Source organism: Moschus berezovskii, chromosome 15 (genome assembly GCF_049115385.1).
Source record: "Moschus berezovskii isolate FMDL1 chromosome 15, NW_MosBer_1.0, whole genome shotgun sequence".
Taxonomy (NCBI): domain Eukaryota; kingdom Metazoa; phylum Chordata; class Mammalia; order Artiodactyla; family Moschidae; genus Moschus; species Moschus berezovskii.
Genome location: NC_142474.1, coordinates 40522372 through 40542905, shown reverse-complemented (window position 1 = coordinate 40542905; position 20534 = coordinate 40522372). Strand labels below are relative to the sequence as shown.

The 20534-nt window shown below is 40.0% G+C and overlaps 1 long non-coding RNA gene across 1 annotated transcript; it reads left to right on the top strand.

Annotated features, from left to right (window-relative positions):
• Window positions 1-264: 264 nt before the first annotated feature.
• LOC129555466 (uncharacterized) lies at window positions 265-20239 on the top strand. The gene is made up of 4 exons (XR_008685764.2): window positions 265-496; window positions 1670-3686; window positions 12857-12996; window positions 20004-20239. It is a non-coding gene; the product is annotated as an uncharacterized LOC129555466 (long non-coding RNA).
• The last annotated feature ends 295 nt before the right edge of the window (window positions 20240-20534 follow it).

The following is a 20534-nucleotide window of genomic DNA, read 5'->3' as shown; positions in this document are numbered from 1 at the left end:
CTTTCCAAGTCAGATACTGGTTTAATATTGATTTGCAGAAGGGACTCCATTACAAAAAACCTTTTGTAATTGTCCAAATTCCCTGTATTTAGGAAGCTTTTGAGACATTCAGGAATAAGCAGTTTCTGTAATGGTGAGAGAGAATTGCATGGTGCAGAAAATAAAGGCTTGTCTGTTGACTCAGGCTTGTGTATGAGTTAGTATATAATTTACTTATTAAAAAAGATGTTAACCTTGAGTTGTATTGTTGCTTTCTAGATTAAAAAGAAAACAAACTGCCAGCAACTCTAGTTCTATTTTTTTCTCTGTGAGAACACTGTCAGCCCACTGTGGAACTGAAACTCCATAGGATGAAGAAATTTAAGTTGATTTTATGTGCCATAAAGTTTATGGAAAGATTCTTCACAGGCAAACATTATCCTGGATTCTGAAACATTGAAAGCATGCCAACTGACAGAGATTTGTAAAGATAATCGAACATGTTATCTTTGCATAGGTAACAATAGTATATTTTCATTTTAAAATGGGTGCCAGAAACTAGGGGTGGAGGGTGGTGGAAGAAATGGGGAGATACTGTTCAAAGGGTAAAAAATTTCCAGTTAAAAGGTGGGTGAGTTCTGGATCCATATATAGCATGGTGTTGCAGTTCCTTATACTGTGTGGTGTACTTGAAAGTTGCTAAGAGAATAAATTTTAAATGTTCTCCTCTGTCACACACGCACAGTGGTAACTATGTGATGTAATGTAACCATGTGTTCCTTGTTGATAAGGTGGTCATTTTGCAACAACATTCAAGTGTATCAAGTCATCACATTGTACACCTTAGACTTGTAGAGTGTTATATCTCAATTATATCTCCATAAAGCTGGAAAAAGAGAAGAATAATTTGAATATATACTATCTTATGGGTTAGCTGGTTTCCAGTTGGTCATGCTCAAGTCTATTGTTTCCAGTTCTCCCCTGGCTTAAGGCCCTCTGAGAGCAAAGGGGAATAACTGAGTCAGGGTAATGGGTTTCCAGGGTCGTCTTGCCTGTTACCTTATTTAATAAGGTTTGGCTTGTGCAGTCACCAGTTGGATTCAACTATGTCTCTTCCTGACATTTTCATTCATTTGATTGCCCAGACCTAGTATGTCAGGGAAGACAAGGTCTGGGGCCAGGACTATTTTCCTTTGAAAGCATCAGTGCTGATCAGATTTAAATATTTGCTTCCCCACTCTCCTGCTACCAACCCCACCACCTTGGCCATATTTAAGTCAACCAAATATTCTCTCAGAAAAAAAATTTTTAAATATTTTTGATATGGGCCATTTTAAAAGCCTTAATTGAATTTGCTATGATATTGCTTGTTTTTTTATGTTTTGGGTTTTTGGCTCTGAGGCGTGTGGGAGCTTAGCTTCCTGACCGGGGATAGAGCCAGCACCTCTTGCACTGGAAGGCGAAGTAACAACCACTGGACCACCAGGGAAGTCCTTCTTTCCTGTAAAATTTGTGAAAGCCCCCAAATAATTAAGAAAGGCACACGTTCAAACCTCCTGACTCATTTGTAAATTGTTCAGGGAGAGAAGTGTCTTTTATTCATTTAGGAAGCATGGAAGGCAGTTCTAGCAAGGAAGCCACCTTGATCCTAAGGGGCCCCTTGATGCATTTCTCTCTTTTCCTCATCTAGGTCCTATAGCTGTCAATGGAAAACTGTCATCTGCCAGAACAGTAAACAATGGATGTTACAGCTTTCAAGCCACTACAGACACTCCAGCGGGGCACCCTGAGGGGACTCAGGAGGAGAAAGCACCAGACACTGGCCCCAGATGGCTGAGGAGCACATCAAAGGAATGACTTCCATGAGCCCAGACTCTTGCATCTTCCTGTACACAGAAAAGTGCAAAATTCCTTACCTTGAGGTGTTCGGTTTTCTTTACATAACAGTAATCCCTTGATGTTCTAACTACCTGGTCTTTGTTGCAAAAACTCCTATGTGTCCTGGCTCCTCCCTTACCTCTTCGGGGCAGTTCTTTAGGGTAGCTGTCCCCAACCATTTTGGTCCCAGTGACTGGTTGTGTGGAAGACAAATTTTCCCTGGCGTGGGGGCTGGGGGATGATTCAAGTGCATTATATTTGTTATGTGTGCGAGCGTGCTAAGTCAATTCAGTCGTGTCCAGCACTTTGCAGTCTCGTGGACTGTAGCCCACCAGGCTCCTCTGTGCATGGGATTTTAAGGCAAGGATCCTGGAGTGGGTTGTCACGCCCTCCTCCAGGGGATTTTTCCGACCCAGGGATTGAACCCGCATCTCCTTCACTGTAGGCAGGTTCTTTACCACTAGCGCCACCTGGGAAGCCCACATGTATCATGCACTTTATTTCTGTTACTATCACATCAGCTTATCTCAGATCATCATGCATTAAATCCCAGAGGTTGAGGACCCCTGCCTTAGAGCTATCTGAGAGGCTGCTTCTGGGGCTTAAGTCCTCAGCTTTGCTTGCCAGATAAAACAGCTATCTCAACTTTTAGGTCGTATATATTATTTTTTTTTTTTCAGTTGACATAGACTTCCTGCAGTGTACCCACTGTGCCCAGGCAGAGAGGTGGTGGGAGAATGAAGGAAAAAATAAGGCAGATCACAGGGCCTAATGGTTTAGCCAATCCGAATTGCATAACCCGACAGACACAGTTTTACAGTCACGTGAAGCAATGAGCCTGCATTTCCTGAGTAGGTCCCACCTCATCTGTGTCGTGATTAAATCAAGACTGTCAGGGATCTGAGAGTTCAGGGTAGTGAGGTTGGTGTTCAGTGGAAGCCCCTGAGTCTTTCAGCAGAACTCTGCCATGGATGTCGGTGATGGCACCAACCCCTTATGAACTAAACTAAACGTGGGTTTCATTTTAAAACAGTCTTGTTTTGCACGTCATGCTCTTTCAGTCCCATTTTATCTATCAGTGGTTCCAGTAATTAGCTGCCTGCTACTTCCAAGCATTGCAATATGATTATGCAACATTTATAAAATTTGGAACCCATCCTGCCGTCCACGCAAACCAAGATTTCAGGATTTAAAACTGCCTTTTTGTGTATCATATCATCTTTGGTCCTTGTGTGGTTTCTATAAATTCACCTAAATGGGGAACTTTTCTAGAATAGGTTCCTTCACGCTGCTTTCTGTGAAGAGTGATGGAAGAATACAGTTAATTTTGTGAGTACAAGAACCATAAAATGTCACTGACATGAAATTGCCTTTTTGTTTACATTAAAAGGGACAAATATTCTGCCCTCTCTAGAAACTTAATTAGAATATCTTCAAAGACCCTGAAAGAGACATAATTTCAGGAACTTTCAAGTAGTGAGTAATAGAGTTTTCCTTTAGTTATTCCTTTGATTAATTCTACACAAAGTTCATTTCCCCCGCAGAAGATATTTTCTTTGTTCTTTGTTTATTAACAAATCTTTATTCATCATGACTTGGAATCCAATCACTCCTCTTGCAGAGCTGTCCGTGTTTCCTCAGTTTCCTTGGCACAGTGGAGGCACACACATGTGTAACACTCACAGTGTCATTCTAGGAATGGCCTCTTACTCTATACGTGGCAAGAAACAGAATTAGGATGTGTAGCCATGGAATCCACTTTATTTTGCAGCCTTTAGCTTCCTGAAGAGAATCCGGAAATGAGGATAGGACTTCGTTTGGAACACTAGGTAAGTAGAGTTCAAATGGTCCACTTATTTATATCAACAAATTCAATCCAGGCATCTCAAAAGATCTCCAAACAATAAATGCTTGAGAGGATGTGGAGGAAAGGGAACCCTCTTGCACTATTGGTGGGAATGTCATGTGATTCGACAACTATGGAGAACAGTGTGATGGTTCTTTAACAGTCTGAAAACAGAACTACCATATGACCCAGCAATCCCACTCCTGGCTGTGAAAGTGAAAGTCGCTCAGTTGTGTCTGACTCTTTGCGACTCCATGGGCTATACAGTCCATGGAATTCTCCCAGGCCAGAATACTGGAGTGGGGAGCCTTTCCCTTCTCCAAGGGGTCTTCAAAACCCAGGATCAAATCCAGGTCTCCTGCATTGCAGGTGGATTGTTTACCAACTGAGCTATGAGGGAAGCACTATACCTGGAGAAATCCATTATTAAAAAAATACATGCACCCCAGTGTTCACTGCAGCACTATTTATAACAGCCTCTTTGGAGAAACATGTGAAAATGTACCATTAAATGCTCACAACTTTACTTTAAGACAAGCATAGCTATCTTTGCATTTCTACTTAGTGTGTACAGAGATCGGAAAACAATTTTGAAAGCTATTGGGAGCAACAGGGGGAAAAAAGCACAGATACCCTTAAAACGAAAAAATTACTGCAGTCAGCTGATAGGCAACCTCAGAAATACCAGCAGAGGGCGCAATAGCCTGTTTTATAATGAAGGAGAGGCAATGCTCAGAAAACAACCTAAAATGGCATTTTCTCTCCTTGCTTATTAGTTCCTAATGCACTAAAAAATGTAATGACTTTATTGACAGCAACATTTGAAACTAAAATCTCAGAAGTTGTAATAATTGTATTTGAGTCGTGATAGGATTATTGTACATAATATCTGACTTTTGGAACTAAAAGGGACTCTAGATCTTTCTGGTCCAATTTCTCTGTTTAAGGCCAGGGAGACTGAGGTTCTTAATCTTGAAGTTAAGATTCAAAGCAAGAGTTTTGATGGGAATTGTGGTCGTATTACAGGGTCCAGGACTGTGATTTAGCAACTCTCTACTCAGCCAACTGTGGTTTTAGCCTAATAACTGTAGTTCGCCTGGGTAGGGAATTGGATGGGTGGGTGGGATATGGGATCACTGAAGTCAAGAATATTTTTCAGCTGATGTTTATCTGGAGAGTCTCCTTGGCTCTCTTGTAAGAACATTTATATTTTCAGAGAAGTAGCATTTTCAGGGAGAACCTGCCATCCCCCTGTAACCTCTTCACCATTTTCTAAAGCATCTCTGTTTCCAGCTGTGACCGAGCAAAGTTGTTCTATCAAATGTTGTCTTTCCAGCCTCTGGTTATTTCTGCAGTAGTGGGGGAGGGATTTTTCACACATTTGGTTTATGCTAAGAAGATACTTCCTACAGCATCAAGAAATATCCCGTAACAGGAATGAGCACGGAGACCAGGCTTCGGTTCTGCAGCCAGAATTCTCATGAAAGTTATGCTGCTATTCAGGAAGTGGAGGCTGACATAAAGCTACATTATTAACTCACAGAAGTAATGGAAGCTTGTATTCAAAAAGAACACGATGATTCAGAGATCATCTCCGAATCATCACTTGACCCCAAAACAAAAAAGACAGAAAACTGACACGACAGTCATGGACATTAAAATATTGAAAATTTATTTTGTAATTTACATTGTTTCTTCTTGTACATATTTCCAAGTGGCTTGAAAACTGTCTAAAGGACCATAAATGGTTTACACTGGGAATTATAGATTAGAAATTTTGAAAAGATTGAGAAGGTGAGAAGGGATAGAATTTCTGGGAACCTGGCTACACTACAAGATCTGTCCATATGTGTTTCCTTTTATCAGCAGGTACTACTTTCTATCAACCATTTAAAATGGGGATAATAGTTTAACAATAAAATGACTTTCAATGTGTTACAGACAATACGAGGTAAATAAAACTTCAATCAAATATCTGATTGGAAAACTTTACAGAAACTCTTCAAAATATGATTTAGAAATATGGTTTCCTTTTGAAAGTGTCTGAAAATCAAATTACCCAGATCATTACACATTTGACTTTAAGTTTCAGTTTGGCAAAGTTTCTCTATTGGAATACATATTTTAGAAGTAAGATTAAATCAGTAAACAGATTAAATGAGTAAGCACTTTCCCCTTTGCCTGGGTCAGACAGCTTGTTACTATTATTTTTAAAATTTCCATTGCAGTGTAGCAAAATGATTATCCAATTTTCAGCGTGTGCAACTTTTGAGCAGGTTTTTTAGGTAAGAACTGAATATCCTTTTTCTTATAAAAAGTAAGTGGCTTAATCACAGGTTCTTTTGGAGACATCCAAGGTTTAGCATTTCATGATTTTACCATCTTTGTCCAAATAAAGGAAATAAGGAAACCTCTCTGATTTCACTGTGAGAACTCTGTGTGAACAGCTGTGTATAACAACTTGACAACATTATGGGAAATTTCCGGAATTTTATTTTAATATCTATTTAAATTGGTGATGATCCCTGAGGACAGGACATTCCCCATGCTTATTCATTAGAAACTTTTCTGGTTTAAATGCTGGCAAAAGTCCTCTTGGGAGCAGGGTCTGCATTATTTAAAAGGTCTCACAATCTATCCTCATGTCCAAATTAACACCGTTTTGTGAATCACATGTTTTCCTTTGGGTCAAGTTTAACTAGCCTTTTTTCTTTTTAAATGAATAGAAACCTAACAAGTAGAAAATCTGATGATTATTTTCATTGTACGAACCAAGAAAGTAATTTGAACCAAGTAGTGTTAATAACTACGACAATTTATTGCTCACTAATTATTTTTTCTTTTAGTGTCGACCGTTACTCAAAAGTTTCCAGATTTTCTAATTTATGGATTGAGATGCATAAAAATGTGTCACAGCTAGTTGTGAGAAGCACCCTGGGTCATAGTGTCCCCATTCAGGACAGGAGTTGGGCTGAATGAGAGGTGGGTTCTTTTCCCAGTTTGGATGGGGTGGACTGTCTAGAATGGTCCTGCAGGAGCCTGAAGGGGTGGTGAGCAAGTCCAGGGCCCCAGCATCCAGCAGGCAGGTTCCCAAGGTCCCACCCCAAACACACGGGGTCTGATGTGAATTTTGATCTGAATTAAAAATTCAGATTTAGATTATCCTTTTGGATTTTAGAAAGGAAATACATGGCGGATACAACAGATCATATGGTGTCCCGACCAGCTTCCTACAGTCAGGCATATTAAGGATTCTGGAGCTAGATAAGGACCATATATAGCTTACCCTCCCCTCGGGCCACCTGATGAGACTAGAGGAATTATAAAGGTTTTTTTTTTTTTTCTTTCTGTTGTTATTGTTGCTTGTTTGCTTATTTGGTTGGTTTTGGCTTCACAAAGTATAGGTGGGATCATAGATCCCTGACCAGGGATGGAATTCATGCCCCCTGCAGTGGAAGTTGGAATTCTTGTTTTTTTTTTTTTTAATATTTATTCAATTTTAAATTATTTAAATCTTTTTTACAATATTGCTTTGTTTTATGTTTTGGTTTTTGGCCCTGAGGCATGTGGGATCTCAGCTCCTAGATCAAGGATCAAACCCACATCTTCTGCATTGGAAGGCAAAGTCTTAACCATTAGACCGCCAGTCTCTATTTGTTTGTTTATTTTTAATGCATTATGGATTTTGAATTGTGGATAAGAGATCATGGACCTGGATCCATGTGAAGTTTACTGATTAAATACAAACACTGAGAAAGTAAAACTTGTGATAATTCTTCCTGCACTGGGGGTGTGGGTATCAGGTAGGACCTGACAAACACACATCTCTACTCTCAGGAGCCCGTGTGCTTTGGGTAATGATGGGGCATTGCTGTCAGTAGTTATTTCCTTCAGTTCAGTTCAGTCGCTCAGTCGTGTCTGATTCTTTGTGACCCCATGAACTGCAGCACGCCAGGCCTCCCTGTCCATCACCAACCCCCGGAGTCCACCCAAACCCATGTCCATCCAGTCAGTGATACCATCCAACCATCTCATCCTCTGTCGTCCCCTTCTCCTCCTGCCCTCAATCTTTCCCAGCATCAGGGTCTTTTCCAATGAGTCAGCTCTTCACATCAGGTGGCCAAAGTATTGGAGTTTCAGCTTCAACATCAGTCCTTCCAATGAACACCCAGGACTGATCTCCCTTAGGACGGACTGGTTGGATCTCCTTGCAGTCCAAGGGACTCTCAAGAGTCTTCTCCAACACCACAGTTCAAAAGCATCAATTCTTTGGTGCTCAGCTTTCTTCACAGTCCAACTCTCACATCCATACATAACAAGTGGAAAAACCATAACCTTGATTAGATGGACCTTTGTTGTCCAAGTAATGTCTCTGCTTTTTAATATGCTGTTTAGGTTGGTCATAACTTACCTTCCAAAGAGTAAGCATCTTTTAATTTCATGGCTGCAGTCACCATCTGCAGTGATTTTGGAGCCCAGAAAAATAAAGTCTGCCATTGTTTCCACTGTTTCCCCATCTATTTGCCATGGTTCCATATAATTTTCACTTTTTTTGTGCTGTTTTTTTTTTTTTGGTGGCAATACAAGCATACAAATTAACTGAAAAAAGAAAAGCTAACTTTTATTAACTTTGCAATTCAGTAACTGAAGGATTTTATTATGGAACCATTGACCTTTTACAGAATTTTTCTAATATGTTACTTGGATATATATGAAGACCATACAGATGGGAACAAGCAAAGGCTATTCATTCTGAGCTTCCTGGAGTGAAGGCAGGTAGCTACCCTCAGTTGCTTTTGTCAGGGGACTCGTAGGCAGGCAGGGGAGCTGGACAGCTTCCTTGTGGACAAAAGGGAGGGCTTCAGGGGACCCCAGATTGAGGCTGTCGGGGTGGTAAAAGCTATAGGCAGGCTAATATTACCATGGGACCCCTAGGTGACTTTCTCTGGTCAGTTCTGTGTTAGGAATATGAGCCAACATCAGAGAAGCTGACAGTTATTGGCCCAGTCCTGGCCATTTGGGGCTTATGGCTATAGGGATTGTGGTTTAGCCTCCAGGGCTGGCTACTGCAGAGGTTGTGTTCAGAGTTCTGCTGTCACAGTGGTGGGGGTGGCTTGGTTGCCAAGTTGTGTCTGACCCTTTGCAACCCCATGGACTGTAGCCCACCAAGCTCTTCTGTCCATGGAATTTCCCAGGTGAGAATACTGGAGTGGGTAGCCATTTCCTCCTCCAGGAGATCTTCCTGACCCAGGGATTGAACCCATATCTACTATACTGCAGGCTGATTCTTTACAGCTGAGCCACTAGGAAAGACCTGGTTTAGCTACTGTTGTCTTCTCCATTTGGTCTCCCAGTAGAAGAGAGATCCAGAGGGAGTCCCAGAGTTTTTCAAAAGGAGAGACTTATAGGAATAACTTGATGGATGGGGAGTCTAGAAGACTTGTGGTGGGCTCTCCTTAGATTATCTGCTTATTGGAGTGGTTTTGGAGTCTGGACATGCTGCATACAGAGGGGCTTCTCAAGTCCCCACTGCTTTCTGCAGCTGGGGGTGCCTCCTTGTGTTAGGCTCCTTTCATTTCATCAAGCACCTAACATTCACTTTCTAACTGTGTTCTAACAGCAAGATTGGCTCTAGGAACAAGCGCGATGTTCAAATTTTAAAACATTCCCTTTCCGTGCAAAATTCCACTCTAAGGCAGCACATTAAGCAAATAATCTGCTTAGCAGATACCAGGGAACTTACTGAGAAAATGATGAATGGGAAGAAGGGTGAAAGGACAGAAAGACTGAAAAGAGAGATGGGCCTATGAACTTCTGAGTCACTTGGACAAAATCGAATACTAACTATGAAAATTAACCATTAGTCAAACTAATTGACTTATAAGATGAATAGTCCTCTCAGAATCAAAATAATGATGTTAAATGGCAGAATAACTGCATTTGAGGTTATTGAAAGGGAAGACAGTCTCTGGAGTGACTAAAGTTAATGGCCTGCTCTCGCCCTGCTGTCAACTTTCTCTCTTCGGAATATATATATTCTCTCTCTCTTTCTCCCATCCATGGATTACCAACATCCATATCACACATCACAATGAAACGAAATGATGATGTGAATATCACTCCCATATTTTGAATACTCCCTGAAGTGCTTTTTTGGGTGATTAGGTTGATTTTTCATTTAGAACGTGAAGATACTGATTTTTAAAATGAATCATTTCTGATACACACAGCACCTAAATGCACAGTATTGTTTTACATTTTTATATAGATGTTCATCTGAGGCGCCCAAAGCCCCTGGTTAACTTCAGTTTGTCTTATATCGAGTTTTGCGACTGCTCTCAAGAGGCAAACACTGTGTGGCTTCCTGTCACAACCCCCGAGAGTGGTCTGTCAGTTCCATGGATGGTCTCAGAAGACAGGAGACTCCAGGTCAGAGACAAAGCAGAAATTTGATTCTGCTGACTGGGATACTAAAGTTTGCCCTTTGTGATCTTCTCTTAATAAAATATAAGTCGAGGGCTGCCCTGTGAAAATGTTTATTCGTGGATCATCATGGCGAGCAGGACCTTGATCCCAGAGGAAGGTCTTCCCGCAGACACTCAGCCTTATATGGCTGTGAACGTGAAAGCAGTTTTCAGAGAGCAGTGCTGGCTGTAAATCTGTCACTCAGAGCAGGTCAGGCTACGCACCTCCAGCCTTCACTGCCGTGTTCGCTTGACCTCTTTACCCAGTTTTTCCACCCGCTTTCCAATATCACCTTGTTCTGGTGTGGGTTGTGCTTCAAGTCAGCATCAACCTACTAACAAATGAGGTGAAATCCACAATGCAAAGTGTTACCTCTTGTAGGGAGGCAGAAGAAAGACATCAGAGAGAAGCACACAGGTAAATACAAATATAAATGCAAATATACGTATTGTTAATGATCCAGATTTGGGGCTGAGTGATTGGTTCATGAAAGTACATTTACTGTGCTTTATTTTAGTATTTATTTATTGGTTCTGCTGGGCGGGCTTTCTCTAGTTGCCACAAGTGGGGGCTACTGTTGTTTGTGGTGACTGAGGTGGCTTCTCCTTCTGTGGAGCACAGGCTCTAGGGTGTGCAGGCTTCAGTAGTTTTGGCACTCAGGCTCAGTTGCCCCAAAGCATGTGGAATCTTCCCAGACCAGAGATTAAACCCGTGTCACCTGCACTGGCTGGTAGATTTCTAACCACTGGACCACCTGGGAAGTCACTGTGCTCTTTGTTTAAGAAGACACAGCACCAACATTCGTTTATGTATATTTCACATGTAATATTTAGATATCAAATAACATTTAAAAATATGAAGGGGGGAATAACCTCATAGACTTATTAAGAAGCAAAGCTCAGATCCTTCCTTCCAGAGGTTTCATTCCATAGATCCAAGAAGGGTCTGTGAATCTGCATTAAAAAAAAAATAGACTGAGGTGAGATCTGTATAAGGAGAAATCAGAACCCCGTTGAACAGAAAGTGTTTGCCTCGGGAGCAGCAAATCAGGTGTGCAACAGGAAAAAGCTCCAGACTGCACATTTCCAGTCACTGGCTGCAGCCTGGGGGCCAGCACCCTTCAACGAATCAATCGACATTCACTTCTACATTCCTTGCAGCAGCTTTGCAAGCCATTTTCAAAAATCACTGAACCACTCACAGTTTATCCACTCTGCAAAATAAACACAGCTTCTCATATCCATCACAGCTACTCCCCTCTTGGCTGTATTCAGCTCTTTCAATAAGCAGCAAATATATACACCTTCCCAGGGAGATGACTCTTACCACAAAATTGCCTCATATTTAAATGTCAATCAGACTCTCCAAAAAAGAAAGCAAGAGAGCTGAAGTGAGGATCTTCCCTAACTTAAACAGATCTGTCTTGGCAATGGCCAACATTGTTTCACCCTTAGGCGTGAAGTTCACCACCTCCAGCCCCAAGGAGATCACCAGCAAAAATGTTATCCTAAACTTTGGCTTCCATCAGTATTTCAGTGCCTCAGCTACGGAGTCCCAAAGGGTAATCTGTGCTCCACTGTCAAATTCTTCCTCCAGCACTGTGACCATCATTCACATGACTGTCAGGAGTATGGATTTTGACCGATCACGGCTGAGTCTGCCTCAAGCCGCCATGTGTCCAGTGGAGACATCTCTGGAGGGCTGGGGATGACCCCAGGTCCATCCAGAGGTCCCATACAGTAGCATTTCTGTTGTTCGTTTAGCTCTGGTACTCATGCTGCACTTGTATCTCAGTTCTTTGGTGTGTATTGTTACATTGCTTTGTTCATTCTGTATCAGTGAATAATCACAGTGAAAAATCAATCTGGAGGAAAAGTTTAGCCCCTAGCGTCTTATGGTCACAGAAATGTTTGCCCACATTTTTATTGAAGTGAAAAAAATATGATCAACAAAGCATTTTCTGAAATAAAAACATTTACACTAACATAAAATTTAATGTGAGAAAAGGAGTGAAATTTACATTCAGGAAAGAAAAATCATGTAAAATAGCTGACAGTTATTTGAGCTTGTTTGTGTGTACTTTTTAATGGCTTATCCAAGATATAAATGATTACAATTTTTAGATTTCGTTAGGTAAATTTAACCAGTTTTCTAAATTTTAGTTAACTAATTTTTAAAACTTCAGTATTTATTGATCTGGAAATTACACTCTTTACAACTATTTCAACTTATGACAAAATTTTTTTGGTGGCCACTTAACATCATGTGAAGGGGTATATAGTTTTTCAAAATTCTTCTGGCTGTTATGCAGGCAAAATTTTCCACCAAACTAGATGACTCACACTTTCTTTTGACTATAAATTCAGTCATGCTTTCTTGTTTTGTTTTCTAGAGATAGTCAATCTAATCTAATCTTTTGGGAGTGATCACTTATCCACAGTGAAAAAAGAATTATTAACAATGGGAGAGGAAACATCACCAGAAAAACAAAAGCAAGAGATAATTTAAGATGGTATAAACTTTGCAAGAAGTATAGTAAGCTTAAAAAAATAAAGGCAAAGAAGAAAAAAATCTGTGGGATTACAGATGTCATTCTTTGCTCACAAACCACACATTCTCATCAGGACTTGCAATGCCCTCATCTCAAAGACTTAGACTCACATCTCCTTGCTGTTGGTCTCTCTAAAGGAAAAGGAGACAGAAGGATTTCTGCCTTCCTCCCTTGCCCTCTGATGACTGTCGTGAAGGATGGAGAAGTGCTTTCCAGCAGAAGGAAGGTCCCTGTCCAGTGGATACATCCCAAGAGTCTGCATAACATGACCTTTCAGGTAACCAAGCATCCATGCGATGCTCATGAAAACAGACAAGCTGGCTTCTGGTGTCCTTGTAACTGACCTGCTTAGAAAAACGTACCTTAGCTAGGGGTAAGACGTGCTGCTGCTTCAGGAATCTTACTGCCTCCCTTTGTAGTTGACCTCGTGCCTTTGTGCTATGTGCTAAGTGACTTCAGTCGTGTCCGACTCTCTGTGGCCCCATGGACTGTATGTAGCCTTCCAGGCTCCTCTGTCCATGGGATTCTCCAGGCAAGAATACCTGGACTGGGTTGACATTTACTCCTCCAGGGACTCTTCCTGACTCAGGGATCAAACCCAGACATCGATTTTATGTCTACCTGCACTGGCAGGTATTCTTTACCACTAGAGCCACCTGTGCATTTGTGGTACTGAGCTATTCTCCTTAATTGCACTGCAATTATTATCAGAATAAAAATGTACTATTTTTCATACAATTCTTTTTATATTTCTCTAAGATGAAATATTTCAATGGCATCTGACATTTTAGATGAGATCTTTATAAGATAAATGTAACTGCTTGATACATTCCCTGAATATGTATTTCATGACTGAAAAAAAATAAATTTCTTCCCACAAAATGGAAAGTTACTAGAAACAAAGATGAAATGGAGTTATAGTCAGGGATGAAGAAAGAGGCAGAGAGGAAAAGGGAGTAAAAAAATAATTCTATTCCTCTGCAGGACAACTGAAATCAGCACTTCAGGTGTCTTCCCAGTCATTCTGTGGTCCGACTGGAAACACGGCTTTCTTCCTTGGCAGGAACTATCCTGATGAATTGGAACTTATTCCTTTGCAAAGTGCTAGAAAATCCACTCACTGCTAGTAGAAGGGCAGTGACCTACTGACAAACTGACAGGATTGTAGAGTTCCATCGATTAACTGTTACATGTGGCACTAAACACTTAGAACATTATCACAAGACTACAGACCTATGCATTTCCTACACTTTTAAACGACAATGTTTCTTTCCACCTCAGCTCTGCAATTGTATATGACCAAATGTTAAAGAAAACAGACATTATGTTTTTCTTCTGTATTCTCTTGCTGGAATCATTGCAGAAGTTTTCCTCATATGCCAACACTTAAATCAGCAGCTTTATCTCATCAAGAGAGAAGCATAATAAGAATCACATCCAGAATAATAGAAAGAGAAATGATTCATATTTAATTACTCTAATGACGTTTTTAAGACCTAGTCAATATTTGCATGCACAAAAAGCTGAAAAGACAGGTGGGATCTGACAGGTGTGTAGAAGTACCATCCATCTCTGGAAGAGATACGCCTTCCTTTCTATAGGAAAAGATGGAAGGTCTCCATTTTACTCAAGCCGGTCTAGACACAAACATGAGCATTTAGAACAAACCCATGGCAAAAACAGGTAAATAAGACCAATACGAAACTGTTAATGAAAGAAGATTACTGATCATCAAAGTGCAGGAGAAGGTAATTAATGGTGATAAAAATAGTCTGGTCTCTCTACTCTTTAACTCTCTTTTAAACATAACTTTATTTATTTATTTTTGGCTGTGCTGGGTCTTCATTGCTGTGCCTGGGCTTTCTCTAGCGGCGGCAAGCAGGGGCTGTTTTCTAGTTGTGATGTGTGGGCTTCTCACTGCAGCCGCTTCTCCTGTTGCAGAGTATGGGCTCTAGGTTTCCTGGGCTCAGTAGCTGTGGTGCATGGGTTTAACTGCCCCGAGGCATGTGGAATCTTCCCAGACTAGGGATCAAACCCATGTCTTCAGAATCAGCAGGCAGATTCTTAACCACTGGACCATCAAGAGAATCCTACTCCTTAACTCTCTTACCAAAATAAAAATGAATTCAGTTGTAAGTGATTCCAAAAATTCAGAAAGCAAGCTCTTATATCAAATGGGTGAAGATATTATATGCCAGTTGAAATGTGGTTTGGGTTCATGAGGGGCTTCCCTGGTGGCTCAAACAGTAAAAAGTCTGCCTGAAATGCAGGAGACCCAGGTTCAGCCCCTGGGTTAGGAAGATCCCCTGGAGAAGAGAGTGGTAACCCACTCCAGTGTTCCTACCTGGAAAATTCCATGGACAGAGGAGCCAGGTGGCTACAGTTAATGGGGTCGCAAAGAGTCAGACACAACTGAGCAACTAACACTTTCACTGGGTTCATCAAGGAGTTTCTATTTAGAATGGAGGGAATGAGAGCATTTACTAACACAATCAGATTTTCCCTTAGGTAAGGCCAGATTTGAATGTGTTATTTTATCTGGAAAGGTTACAAAACATGAACTTTCCTCACTCTTTGTTAGAAAGTGTACATCTGACCTTGCTTTGAAAGGAAGGCTGATACCTTTAGCAAGGTCTTTAAAAAATAGTTGGAAATTTGATAAAAGTTTTTCAAAATTACTAAAGATTCATCTCTATACAAGATTTTCCACTTTTCTAGCAAACATAAATTATAGTTATAACATTTTCCAAAAATTAATTATACTAGTGGATATGGCTATGAATAACCCAAGGTCATAAGGTTGGGTATACATCATATAACAAGATTTTGTTGTTGCTCATTTTACTTGTTAAATTACTATAATCAGTGATAAATTATGAATGTACTAAATAATGAGCTAGAATGATTTTTCTAAAGTGGAATGTTCAGCCTGTTCAAGTTTTCAAAATAGCACATTGTGTAAGTGGAAAGCAAGCATCCTGGAAATATTTACTGTTATGTAATTATTTTTACCATGACTGACAAGTCTTAAGCAAAGCAAATTTCCATGAGAACTCATTCTTGCAAAGTGACTTAAAATGATCACATACAAAATACCACACTTTTGTTTTTCACATTTTTTTCCATGCCAAATACATAATATCAACACCCAAGCTGGTTGCTCATTGGCAATGCACAAATAATAAGACCAACCTTGGTGATAGAAGAATGAATTTGTCTGTTTCCTCTGCCACTGATCAGAGAAAGTCTTGGTTTGTTTTCTCCTCACACCTACATCCACCCTGTGGAGAATTCTGTAATCACTCTTGTCTAGGAAAATCTCATTCTCAAGGTCCTTTCTCTGTACCATTCAATGAACACTCTGTATGCAGTGGCTAATGCACCAATTATTTTTACCCAGTAATTTAACCCTTGATAATAAACTAGTTTGTTCTCTAATTTTTCTTGAATATGCTACTTGTCCCACTCAATCATATTATAAAATTAAGTCCAGATTCCAGACTGCCTGAGATCCATTCTTGGGTCTTTCACCAAAAAGTGCTTGTAACTTTGAGAAAATCACTTAAACAATTTTTGCGCCTCAATTTTTTTCATTCAAAGTGTGAGCAATGATAAGCTGTACAGTTTATGGGAGTAAATAATAAATATTTTAAAAATGTATGACAGTTTCTTTTTTGTTGTTTACTTTGTTCAAGTACAGTTGATTTACAATGTTGTGTTAATTTCTGCTATATAGCAAAGTGATTCAGTTATACATGGCAAACTTTCTTTTTCAGATTCTTTTCCATGATGGTTTATCACAGGATATTGAATATAATTAATTCTCTGTGCTATACAGTAGGACCTTGTTGGGCATTATTCTATTCTTTTTTATGGCTGAGTAGTATTTCATTGTGTATATGTGCCACATCTTCTTTATCCATTCATCTATCAATGGACATTTAGGTTGCTTCTATATGTAGGAAAGTTTCTGATATGTGTGTTATATAATATTCTCTCTCATCACTACTATTTTATTGTTATTGGTACTCTCAATTCCAGGGACTTCATACCATACCTTTGGCATAATGCCTTGCACAAGACTGGTCATACAATGACTTCTCCATCAATTTTGATGACTAAATAGTAAGACTAGAAGGCAGAAGAAAATCCACAGACCAGTGTACTGTCTTCATATGCATGAGTTTGGGTGTAACTAATGATGAAACCATCACTGCTTTTGAATAACTGAGTAGGGCTATACAGTCATAAAGCATAATTGTGAGATGCTGATGAAACAGCAACAGAGATGTTCATTCATAACACATCAGTCAAAAAATGGTGTGGATTTTCATGTAAAGCTTTTCTGGAGTTCACGGTGATACCAAATAGAAGCAGACATTTTGAAATAAGCTCATGGTAGCTCTAAGGATAACATAAATGTAGCAGTGGGGAAAATGTCTAATTTTTAGTTCCACTTATTCATCTTGATGGATTCAACGTCATCATCTTTGAAAATTGAAGGGCAGATTTTAATAATTGGAAATTAGATTTAGATAGAATGACATAATCATTCAAATATGATTGTAGAAAATTGAATGTAAGGAAAATTGTTCATGTGGTTAAGAGAGAAAAGATCAGTGTGACTGAAGCTTGGAGGAGGAGGAGAAAAAGCAATAGAAGGAGGAGAGGAGTTTGCTTTCCACTCAGCTGAGTTTTAAGCTAAGATATTTCTGAATGAAGAGACAGTCTAGCCTTTTTACAGAGTGCAGCCCAAGATGCGGCTTCTTATTTCTGAGAAGGAAGAAGTAAGAACACATGAGCAAAATGAATGTCACTTATAGAACAGCTCTTCTTTCTCTAAAAATAGAGTGGAAGGCTGGGATGCTACACGTAGCTTAGAAATATCATATATGTATTTCTTTGTTCAAAAAAACAGATAAAAATAATTACTTAGAAATAAATTTAGGATGTAGGGAATCTTAGGATATGCAGGGCAGAAGGAAGGATAAAAAGGCAAATAAAAATCTCTGTGTAAATATTTTAACACTTACTTTATTTTGCTTTTTGAAAATTAAAAAAGAATTTTTTTTTGCCATCTTAGTTCCCTGACCAAGGATTGAACCTGCACACTTGGCATAGAGAACGTGTAGTCTTAACCACTGGACTGCCAGGGAAGTCCCAGCTCAATTTTATTTTTAACTTAAATTTATTTTAACTTGAAATTCTACTAAAAAACAAGTAACTGTATAATCTATATGTAAACCCCAAAGCTGATTTATTTCATTAAAAAGAAACCTGTAACATAAGCCATACATGCAGTTCTTCATTTCATCCACAGAAATTTTTTCTTAGAAAAACACAAAGTACTCTGGAATAACTTGTACATATTTGTACTGTTATGAGTCCTATTTTGAGTTATAAATGATAGTTAATTTTTATTTCATTAGTCATATTTAATCTTTTCTAATTAAATGCTTTATTTGAATGAGAGTCATGAGACGCTCTTAAAATAAAACGAGATCTTTAATCTGACTTGCCTACATACAAAGGCCTGGAAAGCTGCTGTTGCAAGATTCCTATTAGGAGGCAGTTTAGGTTTTAATCTAGTGATATGTCCTGGCAAAAAGGGAAACTCAAGTTGAATTTAAGCAGTAAAAACTCCAGGAGCATGTGGTCAGCAATAACTCTATCTTGGTTTTAATGTTATAGGTTTCTTCATTCTACCAGGGTGACTAATATGTGTAATATGTGGGTACAATTACAATTAATCATTGTTATACTCAGGTGGCATGAAACCATATTTATTGTAAGGATATATACTGATAATACACATGTATTTTCACTAATGCTTATACCAATCTTTCTACACAGATAGAGATATTATTCTCTCCAATTCACAGGTTTAGGGCCTTATACCAGTTTGCTAACAATATAAGTGTCCATGAACTGAATTAAAAGCTTAGGCACTGGGGTTATTCTCAATTTCCAAAAGAAAACAGATTTCATGGTGCCATTCCAAATCTTTATTATATATATGTGTGTGTGGCTCATACAAAATCGTCTTTATCTGGAGTGTTATTTTCTGAAGGAATGAAAATTTAGAGAACAAGGCGATTTTTGAAATAAAGACTATATTTATGATCAATGAGTCAAGAAAGGAAGTAAAAGAAGTCTTAAATCTAGCACTAATATTGTGAACAAAAGTACATTAGGCAAAAATCCATAACACAGTTGTGATATTTATGACAGTGGCCAAAAAAACGAATAAAACCCAACCCAGAAATACAATAGCCTTTTACAGTCTGTAGACAGAATATTATCTGGAAACAGTAACTTTCCATTATGTAGTAGTGAAGTGCCATTCAAAGATATCAAAAATATTGCAGACACAATGAAGTGTTTTTCCTGCTCTCTGAATATCATTGTCCTTACAACCTGGCATAATATGGTACCACCCTCACAAAGAGTGATTGAAAAGCTTTCAATAGATCAAAACCTTGCAAGGGTCTAGGTAGAGTTGATGGAAGCAAAGAGCAGATGTAGATGGAGGCGGAGGCTAAGAATTTCAGGGAGTTATCATCACCTTTGTACCTAATGGGGTAAAAAAGAGAAAAGTGGTTGCTGCAGCCCAGCAAAGGGCTCTTGTGGGCGGGGGTCATTAGATGAGAGTTGTGCCCTCTCTGTCACTTGGACTTCCAAGCCGGCTTAGCCCTGGATCAGAGGAATGGGACGCAACATTTTTCAAGTGGTTTATGAAGTATAGCGGAGAAGACAATGGCAACCCACTCCAGTACTCTTGCCTGGAAAATCCCATGGATGAAGGAGCCTGGTGGGCTGCAGTCCATGAGATCGCTAAGAGTCGGACACGACTGAGCGACTTCACTTTCACTTTTCACTTTCACACATTGGAGAAGGAAATGGCAACCCACTCCAGTGTTCTTGCCTGGAGAATCCCAGGGACAGGGGAGCCTGGTGGGCTTCTGTCTATGGGGTCGCACAGAGTCTGACACGACTGAAGTGACTTAGCAGCTGCAGCATGAAGTATAGCAACAAAGGGGTCCTTCCCCCATCTCCATCCTTCTCTTGGTTTCAATACCTCGTGCTTTCAGGTCTGATGGGGGGCGGCATCGAGCTCCACTTGCTTGTGTAAAAGGTGCACGGTGCCCTTGTGGAATGGCGACCTGAAGGGGCCTTCGAGCTGAATCTCCTAAAGGAGAGCTCTGCTGAGTTAGGAGGCTAGGGATGGGCTCACTTTAAGCCCAGAGTTCACATTTCTCTCTCTGCACACGATTTTCTGGGCAGGCTGGAAACTCTGCTGATCTGGAGTGGGACGTGGTGAACTCGGGTGAGTGGACTCTGGCATCCCTGGATGAGAGGGCTAGGAGCTGGCTGGTCTGCTCTGGGTTCAGCGGAGCCATCTGAGCCTTCCTGCACCTGTGGCATCCTCCGGTAGCTGGTCCAAAACACTCTCTCGGCCGGCCTGGGCTCCAGGAAAGAGTGTGACAGCCACATGCCCTTTCCTCTTCCTGCAGTACATTTGGAGCTGTCCGCCGACCAACGCGAATCTATGGCCAAACCCAGCGTCTATGGGAAGAAATTAACTGTGGAAATGGATACGGGGAGATAAGGGAAATTAACTGTCAGTGCAGTCACCTGTAGGTATGTTGGCCTCAAAAAACAAGCTCAGAATCGTTCCTTTTCAAATATTCTCTGGGTGAGTTTATTCAATAGTTATCATCTATTTCTTTCTTTAATTTTTTTAAAATTTATTTTTAATTGAAGGTTAATTTCTCTACAATATTGTACTGGTTTCTGCTATAAAAGCTGGGAAGA